Here is a 12,987-nt window from a genome sequence, read left to right on the forward strand (position 1 = left end):
GGAGAGGTCCTGCTTTGCTTAGACTACAGAACCCTTAATCATGTTACTATTAAGAATAGGTCCCCTTTACCTTTGATTTGATCTCTCCAAGATCAAGTGAAAAAGGCAACTATCTTCAGTAAATTGGACATAAGATGGGCTTACCACCTGGTGCAGAGAATGATGAGTGGAAGACTGCCTTCCGTACCAAGTTTGGTCTCTTTGCAGGGGTGTGGAATTTAATAAAACATCCGCTTGTCCATGAGGCAGGTTACTTCATAAATCTACTTGTCCTGTAACACAATCCACCTGTCCCTTTGGTGCCATGTACTGCTGCGATAAATTATGGCAGTAATCTCATTATATAAGAACTATGATATAGCCTCTATGATTATGCCAGGGCTCATACCATAGTAGTGTTTGAATACTTGGAATCCCCTTATGTTACCAACTTTCCACAGATCTACATACTACGGCTGAAATGAAGTGGTAAGCAATAGTTCCAGGGTTAGAATGCCCTTTTGAGTCTGTCCAAACCTACTAACTTAGATGTTTTAAGGGTTTTCATAAACTCTTTTCTAACCTGTTCTCCTGCTAAGTAATGTTGGCAGTTTACTCCTGACAACAGCAGACGTAACCCTTCTTCCAGTGTTGGGGAAAAAAGTGGTTGGAGGGAAAGTGAACATGCAAACACTCAGATTTTCGCATGAGCAAATCTACATATGCAACTTTTGCTCATGCTAAAATGCAGTTCACAAATATTTTCTAGGAGTACTATTTCTTGTCCCACTTCTGTAAATACTTGGGAATTCACGAAAGCCGTATAGCTGCACCTAGTTCAAGGACATATACCAGGGGTGCACTTTGGAGACTTTATTCAATATTTGGGCCCCTAATTTGGTCTGGCGTTGACCGTGACTTTTTGAGTTTATTAAAATACTGTCTCTCTCACTCTATCGTCTGGCTTCACTGTGAGTGACAGCATTCTGCTCTTTCACAAGGAACATATCTGCACACAAAGTAGTTTTGTTCAGTGCCAGTAACTACTGTGGCTGTGTGCTTTTTGAGACCAAAAACAACTTTTGCTTTTGCCAATGCTTATTATAATGGTGATGGCCGGACAGCTCCTACACCAGTGAGGTTTTACAAAAACCATGCCAAAACAAGTCACACATTGACAAAACTAAAAAGCTGACCACCAATTTCAGACCTACTGGCTTTGCCAATGCTTGTTTATTTTTGTTTGCCATAATCTTATTGAAACTGGTTACACTGATTTTCCATTATGAATATTTTTGGGAAAGACTGCATGCATCAATACGTTACTAAATTATGCTGCAAAGAAATTGTACCTAAAATTTTACAGTGGTTTAGAAAAAATTTTTTTTTCCTGCTTTCATTTTTTTATGAACATTTTATTTTGAAAGCAAAGAATCATCAATCTTGCTTTCAAGCTTCTGCAAATATTTGTATCAAATCAGAGAGCATTCTGGGAGCATTATAATAGCCTATATTGCTAAACTTTGAACACGTATGTACACATTTTAATACTGGAACCAATGTCAGTAATGCAGTCAGAGCTTACAACATTAATTGGAGCACTCTCCCTAATAATAGAGGCTCTCAAATAATGAACCATAAATAAAGTTTGAACAGCATTAGCATATGTACAACAATATTACCTAAACTGCAGACAGTGCCCTTCCCTGATCCATAATGTGGTACTGCAAACTGGCAGCCAAAGGGTTTCTGCTGCAGGGGGTTGGGCCTACTTGTCCCAAGGACAAAATACACATGAAAACTTGTAGCCCTTGACCCCAAACAATATGTCCTGGGCTTCGGGCTATAGGAGTTCCACATCCCTGCTTTGAATACCTGGTGATGCCTATGTTAAAAACTATTTGAGGAACTTGAGAAAGCGTAAGATGTGTGCAAAGTTGGAGACATGCTTTTTCCATGTCGAAAAGGGTTGATTTCTAGATTTTATCATCTTTTCAAAAGCTATTCAGGTGGACATGATGGTGTTTGCAGCTATTAATGTTTGGAAATCCCCCCTAGTTGGTGAAGGAAGTACAGGGAGACACTTTAGTTGCTATCGGGACTCCGTATCCCAGGAACTCTGACCACCGGCTGCCTTGGAGGCATCGGCCACAGCCACACCTCAACACAAAGTGCAAAAGGGCATCCTGCTATGCAGGACGCGCACAGGAGTCAGCCCTGGTAAAGAGCGGACCTGTCTGCGTCCGCCCGTGGCCGGCCAAGCCTGGGCTGGGCCATCCATCGTAGTACCCCAATACAGGACATTTTAGTGAGTGAACCCTATTTTGCTTGTGAAGTGCGGACCTGAATAAACACTCATCATGTGGCTTTTAGCTTCTGAGTTTTGTTAGCCCTACATTTCAAGTGATGTTTTGGGCTGTATCTAACTCCCCTTGGATTCACTTTTTCCTTAGACAGTGATAGGCCAGTGGTTCCAGAATTCCATATTGGGGAAAATAAATCTGCAAGGGTAAAGGTTGCAGGTGGGGCACTGAGGGAACCTCTTAGCAAGACCCTAAGCTCTTTTTTGGCCAGAGCCGTAGGGGTGGTGGCTAAGGAAATTGACTTGGGAGAAAGGAAGCTCTACCTTGAGCTTAGCGATCAGCAACGTACCTCTGCCCGATGCTAACCTACTCCGAGTGGGGTGTCTGAGGTGCTTTACTCTGCTGCAGACCTGATGATAAGCTCTGGACTAACCTCTGCAGTACAGGACGTTCTTCAGCTAGGACCGGAGCCAAACTGCTCTATTAATTTGCCCTCTAGCACTGAAAGTCCACCACTAAAAAGAGAGCGTAAATCAAAAACCCAACCAGAGCTCTCAGATCCACAACACCCTGTCTGGTTAAAGTTCCAAGATTTAAAAAAGCCAGGACAGGAGGAAGATCTTTTAGGGTTACTGCATCAAAACTCTGGAACAGCCTGCCTCTGGATGCCCGCCAAATAACAGAACTTCTCCCTTTCAGGAAACGGATTAAAACCTGGCTCTATCCAAAATGCTAAACGCCAATCACTTTACTGCTCATTTCCTACTGCATTCATCTTAGAGAGTTGTCTTCAGCGCCAGGATACCTGCAAGGTGACAGCTGCGCTTTATAAATGTTTTAAATAAAATAAAAAGGACTTGTAAAAAGAGAGCTATAAGAGAAAAAAGCAAGGGAGAAGCAAATTGTGGAGAGAATAATGAGACCCTTGTTAAGCCCTCCTGTTTGTTCCGTAAATGATAATAATGGTTGCACACACTCCTCTGACACTCTTTTGGAGCAGATTTAGGCTTTGGTTGACTCATGTTTAGCCCCCCTGAAAGAAGAATTGAGCTCCCGAGAACTGATAGATTCCAAGTTGGTTTCTAGGATAAAAGACGGTTAAGTATATAGGTCCAATACAGTAAGCAGGGTATCTACCTATGGTGATTTATCGAAGATAGTGGAAAGCTCTGAAACGGGGTTGGTTTCCCTGGATAATTCTCAAATCCAGCAGCTCTGGTCACTCCATCTAGGCCGACTCTTCGTGTTTCTCAAGAAGGCAGTTTCTGGATGCTACAGAAAGAGATTAGTAGTGGGCCAGGGTATAACAGAGGCTTGCTAGATGCCTATGAGGGGGCCAGATCTAGGGATAACCAACCCAGCATGTAATCTTAACTCAGTCTCCTGCCAGAATGTTGCCTCTATGTTGCAGTCCTAACAAATGTGCCTCCACTGCTGCCTGAAGTAAGGGAATCCACTGCACAATTAAAAAACAAGGTTAGCTTCTGGTTGGGCAATAATTCTGATTTTCTCCTAATTGAACATAATGATATTTGTTGGTGAGAAGTATTTGGCGGGTGGGTCCATCATCCAAGCAGCTGAAGAGGTACTGCGTCATAATGAACAGCCGGTATCTTAGGTTGGCACATTGTTTGATTTTCTCCTGCAGGCAGTATGGATTAATTTCTGATCCAATTAGTTTGGTACCTCTTTGTTTCTTTTACAAGCACCTGCAAACATCTGGGAAACTTCTGACTTACCAGGAATCGAGAACAGAAAGGTATGCACTGAACAGTTCCCCATTAGGCTTAGCAACAGACTCTCCACTTTATCTGGCCTAGAGGACAATGATTGATAACCAACGTCAACTCTCAGCGGGACTATGCCTGGTCCAACAGGCAGGGGAGGCGTTTACCCCCTTTCAGACTCTTGCACCAGGGTAAAATCTTTAATGCAGTTTGTTTGTTGGAATATTGCTGGGCGTGAAAGTAAATTACAGTATGATATCCTTATGATGCAGGAGACCTGGTCCCTGGGGTATGTTAAATGGGATGGGTTCTTGAGTTTCCTTTTCTCGACTGCTCTGGATCCTGGCCATGGAGCTAAGGAGTGGGGGCTGGTGGTGCTTATTCGTATTGCTAAGATATATCGGGCTTTCTGAATTGAATGTAACCACCGGGGTATCTTGATTGTGTGGGTTATGTTTCCCAAAAACTTTAATATTCTTTTTTAGTTAATTTCTGTATTGCAGTGTGGGAACTGGGATGTCAAATCCATGTTTTATTCTTGGCCCTGTCACTTTTTTTATTTTACTCCTTTATATTACACCATGACATAATTGTACATACAACAAGCATTTATATTGTAGCGTCAATCTTATTTTACATTTGAATTTTCTATTATTATTGACAAATCTATAGAGAATACAATTGTTCCCTACCTCTCTCTTAAAGTCCCTGGTGTCCAGGCCCTAGCTATGTCCCTCTTCGCCAGAGTGAAACCCAGGAGCATGAGATGGTGCTTAATAGCATGCCTGAATTGTAAGTATTTAAAAAATTGGGTCTTCGGCATCTGAAAGTCCTTCTGGATATCTTGAAAGGATTTTAAAACCGGACCCCTCATGACATCACCAAGGTAGAGATCCCAATACTGTCCCAGCCGCTGAACCCAGATAGTCGCCAGATGCGGAAAGCGGCCATTATCCCATAGTGGGGTCTCCCAAGTTAGTCTGTTCCAACAGCCCATCCTCCGTAGCACCTGCTTCCAGATCTGAAAAACAATCTGTGTGGCAGACGGTAGGGAGCGTCTCAACGGGGCAGAGTAAAGAATAGTGTGTAGAGTGTGGTCGCCCATGCAGCGCCGCTCAACTGCATAAGCTTGATCTGCCCTGTCCCCGTACCACCACTCATTTAAAACGAGCAGATGTGATGCAACATAGGAAGACCAAATGTCAGAATTTGCCAGTCCCCCGCAATACGTGGATTGAAAACAAGTCCGGATCGCCACCCTAACCGCCCCACCATCCCAGAGGAACTGACCCAACGCAGAGTTCACCTGACTAAACCACTACGCGGGAATCAGATAGGGATGATTCTGCAGTTGATACAGTAGGCACGGGAGCTGCTCCATTTTAAAAATGGCTGACCGGCCGTAAATAGACACGGGCATGTGGGACCAGGTCTTATTATCCTCACGCAAACTATCCCATACTGGTGCGAGGTTTCGCTCCCAAGGCGTGGTGGGAGAATCAGACAGATACACCACTAAATATTTCAAAACCCCATGCACCAACGAAGCCCAGGAGCTGAGCATGCCCTCACCTCTCAAGACCCATAAGGTGGATTTCCAAGGGTTCATATATAGAGCAGAGGTTTCCCTAAAGATCTGCATGATACGCCGGGGGCCCGTCCTATCCAGGTTGGTAAGGAAGAACATCACATCGGCGGCGTATAGAGCGATGCGCTCAAACAATCCGTGCGCCCATTCAAAACCGGACACCTGAGCGCCTGTCTGCACCCAAGCAGCCAGGCGCTCCATTGCTAAAGCAAAGAGATAGGGGGATAATGGACACCCTTGCCTGGTGCCTCGCCCAATAGACAATGTAGAGGAGACGAAGCCCCCGATTCGCACCGACGCGTAAGTCTGTATGTAACAGGGTTAAATAGGACATGAAACGAGGTCCGAAGTTCAGCCTCCATAGGAGTGCAAATAAATACACCCAACTCAAAGAATCAAACTCCATATCTGCCAGCAGGAGCGCTGCTCGTTCCTCCAATCCCTGGACTGTCACAACAACTACGTGCGCCAGTCGAATATTGTGGCGGGTTGCCCGTTGGGGCATAAACCTGGCCTTGTCCGAAGCTATATGGGGTTGGAAACGATTCGCCAACGCCTTGGCCAATATCTTGGCCTCGACATTTAGGAGGGAGATAGGGCGATAAGAGGCGTGGTGTTCGGGTGGTCTACTGGGCTTGTGAAATACTACTACCTTCGCATGTCTCCAATCACTGGGCATTCTCCCCCGGTCCCTGGCCTCCTCTACTATCCCGCAATAGTGGGGCCCCCAACCACAGAAAGTATTTTTTGTAAAATTTGCACGGAAAGCCATTCGGGCCGGGAGCCCTGCCAGGATTCAGATCCCCCAAGGCCGCCCCCAGTTCTTCCTCCGTAAGTGGGCACTCCAGCTCTTCCTGTGCTTCATCAGAGAGCGCCTTAGTTGGGAGGTCATCTAAAAAGCGACTAATGACGTCCGCTGATAGCCATTCCGTGGGGGTGTACAATTGAGCATAATACTCTGCAAAACTACTAGCGATGGCCGACGCATCTGACAAGGGTAACCCATCAGGCTCCTGGCAGAGCCTGGGGAGGAAGTGAACCCTGACATAATCTATGCAGCAGCTTAACAGATATGTTGCCCCTCTGATAGATCCTGCTACGGGTAGCCAACCATGCCTGGCGAACCTCATCTAAAAAGGATATGAGAATATTCCTGCTGTGCCAGCAGCAATTGGCGACGAACCTGCCTCCACCCCCTTTTCCCCACTTTGCGCCTCCAGCCCGAGGATAGCAGCACAAAAAGAGGTTGCTACACAAAAAGAGATATCCACCCCACTAATAGTGGGTTTCATAGCCTCCCAAAGAGTTTCAGCCCCCCGAACCGAACCCACGTTAATGGCCAAGTATTGATCAATGGCATCCTCCATCCATTCCCTATAGTCCTCCCTCTGGATGTTCCAGGCCGATAGGCGCCACCGGAACAGCCCGTAGGCCCTTCCGGACCATATAGTAAGGGCCACTGGGGAGTGATGGGAGAGTCCCCGTGGGAGAATGTCCGCCACCACCACCCTGCTGTCGAAGACCCGTGGAATAAATAAATAATCAAGGCGGGAGAAGGAGTCATGAACTGCTGAAAGATAGGTGTAGCCCTGTGTAGTACCATGCAACCTGCGCCAGGGGTCAACCCAATCTAGGCTCGTCACCAAGGAATACAATTTAGTAGGGTCTCGGACCTCCAGTTGACTCCCAACCCGACCTCCATTGATCCCTGGCCATATCCATCACATTGTTCCAGTCTCCTCCTACAACCGCTAGGCACTCGGTATGTCTGCCGATAGGGTCATAATTTTCTCCGCCAGACCCCAGGAAAGAGGCGGGGGGCATAGGCGCTCCCTAAGACTAATGTATCTTCACCCACCGTGCCCTGCAAGAACAGGTATCTGCCCTGCATATCCCCCCAAGTCTTGACATGTTGGTATGCAAATCTACGATGTATTAGAATAGCGACCCCCCGGGATCCCCTCACAAACACAGACTGAAAGACATGAGTAAATCCGAAGCGATGGCAACATAGCGCCTTAGTCCCCATGAGTTGTGTCTCCTGTAACAGCAACACGTCTGCGTGGGCACGCTTGGCCGACTTCAGAATAGCCCCCTGTTTGATCTTGTCGAGTGCCTCCCTCACATTATTATAGCAGGGGATTTTAATGCAAAAATTGGTGCAAACACTACTCTTCCAAACCCCTTTGAAAAGAGAGAATTTAGCTGCCTAGAACGACAGGGTGCCGATTACAGAGGGGAAAAACCTTTGAAGGAGCTTCACAACTCTTGTTTCATATAGGTACCCTAATATAGGCCCAGGGAACATCATACCCTTTCATCTAGATCACCTCCCCTACATTAAGCAGTAACAAGCCTTTTAAGGATTGAATGCCTTTTATCGACTGAACCTTTTACCTAGTTCTAGGCCTGTGTACAGAAGGAGGGTTTCCCCTGAACAGTAGTGTTCTATGACTTCATCTTTAGATTGACACAGTATGAATGAATATTCATAAGGCTACTTGGAAACCAGGCAGGGGCTATACACCACCTTCCAAATATCTACACACAAGGTTTGTCACATATGTCATCCTTATACCCAACAATGGCTAACACAAGAACAAGGGACAAAGGGACTCTATCTACTTTTCTGTATAAATACAGCACCTCTTGCTAGCAGTAGTTAGAGGGAACCGAGGCTTCCAGGCCAACACACTGACCAGAGACGCTGAGGCTCCTGTATGCAGAGCTCCAGCTGACAGTGGTCTAAACAACCCTTGTGGGGTGTCCAACTTGAGACCAAGAAGGGCTCCTGCTTTCTCAAACCTGAGGTAATGGGGTTTGACTAATTCCTAGAGGGATTCTTGGCTTCATACCTACCTACATGCTAGGTACATTTAGGTACATCTAGATAGGCATCGTAGGAGTACACGTACTTTTATCATGCATTTTATATTCATGTATTTATTCATGCTTATTGCAAGATGGTAGAACTATACTATCCTTTTATATTCATAGTACTGCTAATCGTATATCTCTGCCACTGTCTAATGGTTGTTGCAGCTCATATATTTTACACGAGAATATCAACTGTTCAATAAACCTCTATTGAAATGCCCAGACTGTTTATTCGGTGTATCTCTGAAATAAACTAAATGAGGACGAGTGTCTGAACGAAAAGTAGTATATTGTTTCCAAGATCTTGAGGGATCAGGGTTGTCATGTTCTAAGGTTGCCAAAAACGAATCTCTCCCGGATAAGAGGAGACTCTAGTGGAACTGTGAGCTAGCTTTTAGGCAAATAGGCTAACATATTCGGTGGGGGTGTACGGAACCAGTCTGCCTCCAATCCCACAGTTTATGTTATCCAAACGTGCAGGTTCAGCATTGGTACTATAGGAACTACACGACATTTCGCCACCAACGTTGATGGCACTTATTTAACAGTAGAATCTGAGTAGTTCAGTCGTGCAAATTCTCAGAGAACCATACTCACAAAACGTCAGAGACGTATGGAGTGGGTGGGCACGAACTCCGCCACAGCTGAGTATGCGAAATATCCTATTTATTGGCTGCTGGTTAATCAAGCTTGACAGGACATAGTATTCCTAAATTGTGCATAACACCTTATCTTAGTTCCCTTGAATACATTTCTTTGTTTCAAAAATGACTGAGACTGCGGTTGAAAATAATGCAGTTTTGGAGCGACACCTCTCAGCAGCAGATGAGGAGGTAAATGGAATTCTCATTCCACCTACAATCAGACGTACAATCACCCTAAAACTACTAGAACAGGGTTTATCAGCAAGGGGTGTCTTAGTAGCTTTTGAAATTGAGGCACAAAAATCAAACAAAACATAGGTATTCTATTTATGGGTTACATTCCCAGAAGCAGATACTAGAGCACACACATTTCACTCTTACACAGAGGGAGATGCACCAATGGAATATGGTCCTTGCGAGGACATAGAAGTTCCACTCATTTACCAGGAACATTTTTACTGGTTTAAAGGCTTCCTGCTCCACTTAAGAAACAGAGTACGATTAGGCCCGCTCTGAAGAGATGGGGCAACATGGCTTGTACTAGCAGGCTACACACCACATCCTGAAATTGATACAATGCCAAAACCAGACTTTACTCATACAACACAAAGATTTAATTAGAATCTACAGAAACCTGACGCAATACATCATGAGGACTTTCACAGTGCAGTTAACAATAGTTGGAAAAATAGAACTCAATCCCAGGGTACATCAACTAAAATAACTCCACAAACACTACACTCGGTAATGGGCAAAATGCCCAAAAAACGTCAACAAATACCATTCTGGGTAGCTCAGAAAATAACTCGGCTTGAGGCTGTAATCCAAAATACCACCACATTTGAAAAACACAGAATGTTAACAATCTGCTTGCCCATGGGTATAACACAACAGTCTTCGCTGCCATATATACCAGAACTCAAGGTATTCCTTCATTAGCAGTGATACCCGATGTATTGAGACAAATACAAAATGAGTACAGAGCAGAGCCTGCTCTGAACTTAGAGATGAAGTTATTATATAAGTACGACTAGGTATCAGACATAATACTACTAATATTAAAGTGGAAGCCGCGTCAGTGGCGATCCACCAACGCCTAAGGGAGTTCAATCAACAACATGAACTACCCAAAATAATTAAAACTGCATACGCAAAATTAGGCAGAGACAGTTTGGGTGGGAAAGCTTTAAAACCACAACTGATGGGCAGTCCTGAAAAGGACACTTCTAAGCAATCACCTGCTTCTTCTTCTTCTAAAAAGAGGTGGGATAATACAAAACAACAAACATATACAGAAAAGAGATCTCAATCCCAAGGTAGATCTTTTCCACATGAGCCCTCTGAAACTAGGTATAATCTCAGGAATAGGGATAATATTAGGAAACCTGACAGGTATCAGGATACTGATACACGTTTCTCTTGTTCCTTTCAGGGCTCGACGAAAACCTTCTGCTAGAGAAGGACGGTCAGAACGCAAACAAAGAAGAGCATACAAAGTCCAGAAACAAGCAGCACGCTCAAGACTACGCTTCTAAAAAAGAAGACAAGCCAAAATCAAAACCTCAATTTAAGAAAAAGAAAGTTGCAAGTCTGAAGATCAGACATGCCCAGAATATTGAGGACGCAGCTTCTGAACCTGGAATGGGCTCAGGCGATGCTAGCAGTGCGGCAGAAGTAGCAATAGCTCGCCAGAACCTGAAGGAATTTCTGGTGACAGCAAACTTGAAGGATTTCATCACGGTGGAAACACCAGACATGAGGGTGAGAGTCCCACATAAGTTACACAAGATAACACTCCAAATGGAGGGGGGACAAGCCCAGGAAGGTTAAGGATCTCTTTTTGGAAAATCTATCATCTGGTTATGCCATCCTATTAGCAGAACTAGATTGGCCGCCAGCATTCATTATGGATTGCCCTAGGGGGGAAAACTTAATTTTCCCAGCATTTTCCGATCTCTTTGCTATACATCTTAAACATGCATATGCACGGGAGTAGGCAGTAGCCCTACCTTCAGCATTATATAAAAATCATGCAGGGTGGGATGAAGAGTAATCCTGTTAAAAGTTTCACCAAATGCTCAGGCAATACCCTAAGAAGCTAAAAAACAGGTCAGGGATGTCTTCGATCAACTTGAATGCCAGCGGTTGATCAAAAATTGCACCTCATCAATAAACAATCCTTTGTTTCCCGCATCAAAACCAGATAATTCATATTGTCTGGTTTTAGATTACAGACATTTAAACACTTGTACAAAGACATTCGCTGTCCAAAACGCACACAATGCTGCATTAATGAATAACATTGTGCGACAAAAAATACAAAAAAGACTCGATATCTCAAAGGGATTTTTATGCCAAAATATAGCAACTGAAAGCGGATATTTGACAGCATTCTCAGTGTTGGGGTCTCAGCGACAATTTTTTCGTCTCCCCCAGGGATATAAGAACAGCCCGGGGGTATTCTCAGCAAGAGTAACTGAGTTACTCCAAAACATTGATGAGGAAGCATTGTCCTATGTGGATGATATTTATCTGACGGACTATGACTTAATGAGGCACTTGACCAGACACATAATCAATAACTGCCCTTGACGATCTTCAAACAATGCTTTCTAAGTGTTTGAGCAGAAGTGTGTTTTTATTAGAAGGTTGGTGTTCCCAGAATTTACTTCGAAAGAACACAAGGTCAAATGTATTTAGGTTCACATTTCTCATCTCAATTAATCAGTATTAGCTTTTCATACATGATATCACTCTGAACACTTGTAGGAACTGTAATAAAAAAATGAAAAAGTTAGTGAAACTAATGTTATTCACTTGACTTGATAGTCTTCCGATATTACAAATATATGCTCTATTGTTTTTGTTGTTGATGCTCAGGGTTTGAAGATTTTATGAATTGTAGACAAGTTTAGATTTTCTTTATGAATGAAACTAAAGTGATTACTTCACAGACATTCCCATTGTCTATCCAGATAATAGCCTTTCTTAGATTTTTCAAAATTTTGAAAAGTGCATAAAGCCTGTAAGCATTAGTTGATTTATAGCTATGTACAGCAGGAGTAGGTTTGCATACATAAATGTTAAGATAAATGAGGGAAACTGCCATTCTGGAGGGTACCGAGAAGCAATAGTGTTCCAGTTTACCTGTCAGATTCCCATTTACATTGACCTAACAAAAACATTCTGAAGCAGCAGAACATTTGTAGGCCAGGTTGAATTAGTAAACCTGTTATGGAGCACCGGTTGTTTGAGACTGGCCTTGTATTTTTGTAATTAACAACTCATGATCTGTACAATATCAAAGAGACTGGTGTCTTGTTGCAACAAAAGTACGTTTTTTGTGTATCTTTGAAGAAATTCAACTGTTGTCTGGCTTACAGCATGTCTAGCAGCCCCTGTAGACTAAAATGTGGAATAGGAAATCCTTATTCTGTTGAGTCTGGCCTCGGTTTCCAAGTTTATACACGGTATCTTTCATTTAGATTCATGACAGCTTTTCTTATTGGGCCTACAGCAAGGTTAGTGGTGAACCAAACTACCATGTGCTTGGACCTTTTGCTTGGAGATGTATAATAGAAGATTTTTATGTTCTGTCTTAATACATTGGTTATACGTTTGGCATTTACCAATTAAAATTAAGATCTATTAAGAGGTCAAAGCATAAAAATAGGAGTGAACTGTGACAGGGCAGGACAGAATAGGTAAAAAGCATGATACAATGCTAAAATGTTACAAAGATTAGACGAGGTTAGAAGAGAAGGTGTTTCTCTTGGATTGCTTGCAGGCTCAATTAGTTTCCAAGAGAGTTTTGATCATCATTGAAGCAAAAGGAACTATGCATTAACTGCAAATGGAAAAACACAGAA

The 12,987-nt window shown here is 43.6% G+C and overlaps 1 protein-coding gene across 1 annotated transcript in view; it reads left to right on the top strand.

Annotated features, from left to right (window-relative positions):
- Nucleotides 1-12,987, top strand: part of TRAF3 (TNF receptor associated factor 3) — a 557,290-nt gene that overhangs the window by 84,077 nt on the left and 460,226 nt on the right. The window lies entirely within an intron of this gene.

Source organism: Lissotriton vulgaris, chromosome 9 (genome assembly GCF_964263255.1).
Source record: "Lissotriton vulgaris chromosome 9, aLisVul1.2, whole genome shotgun sequence".
NCBI lineage: Eukaryota > Metazoa > Chordata > Amphibia > Caudata > Salamandridae > Lissotriton > Lissotriton vulgaris.